Source organism: Phoenix dactylifera, unplaced genomic scaffold, assembly GCF_009389715.1.
Source record: "Phoenix dactylifera cultivar Barhee BC4 unplaced genomic scaffold, palm_55x_up_171113_PBpolish2nd_filt_p 001363F, whole genome shotgun sequence".
Classification (NCBI taxonomy): domain Eukaryota; kingdom Viridiplantae; phylum Streptophyta; class Magnoliopsida; order Arecales; family Arecaceae; genus Phoenix; species Phoenix dactylifera.
This window is the reverse complement of record NW_024068687.1, coordinates 86,196-87,108: the sequence shown is the minus strand read 5'-3', so window position 1 is coordinate 87,108 and position 913 is coordinate 86,196.

Here is a 913-nt window from a genome sequence, read left to right as displayed (position 1 = left end):
GGAAGAGAGTAGTTGAGCTTGAAATCACTTGGGAAGCTTGAAAACACTTGATTTCTTCACTTGAATGCACTAACTCCCTTGAATCTCTCTCTTTTGCTTTTCTCTTGGATGATCTAGCTTTGGGGTTGGTTCAAAAGTTTTTGAGAAGCACTTAAGAGGTCCCTTTTATAGCCCAAAAAGCAAATATAGCCGTTAGAGATAAAGTAAAAGAGATTTGAAATTCAAACCAAACCTGCAAAAGTTGTCAGTCGCGTCCCAGGCGCTCCGGAGACGTCTCCGCTTCAACGAGAGACGTCTCGGCTACAAGATTTTACTTTTGACGTTGTTTGGGGTCGACTCGGCGCTTTACGGGGACGACTCCGCTGATGAATGGTTTGAATCCTTGTTTTTCTGTTTTTCTAAGAGGGTCGTCTCGGCACTTTACGGGGACGTCTCGGCTTGTTTGTGCTTTTTGCATGGGGACGACTCCGCTCCCTCGGGGACGACTCCGCTTCTTTATCTCCGAAAAACATGTCTTCTGGAATTCTCTGAGAGAGTCGACTCCGCTCTTTCAGGGGACGTCTCCGCTGCTTTGTCACCGAAAAAGACATTCTCTGGAAAACCCTGAGAGAGCCGTCTCCGCTACCTCGGGGACGACTCGGGAAGTCTGCTTTTTACTTGCGGGGACGACTCCGCGTATTGTGGGGACGGCTCGCGTATATCTCTTGAAATCTGCCTTTCTGCCGCCACTGAGAGAGTCGACTCTGCTACTGAGAGAGTCGACTCCGACCCTGCGAGACGCCTCGCCAGGTTCCGGGGACGTCTCCCGACGTGCCAGTTCTTTCTGTTTGTGCCAGAGACGTCTCTGAGACAACCCAGAGACGTCTCGGCTGTCCCTGATCTGTTTTCTTCATCTCAAAAATTCTTCAATAAA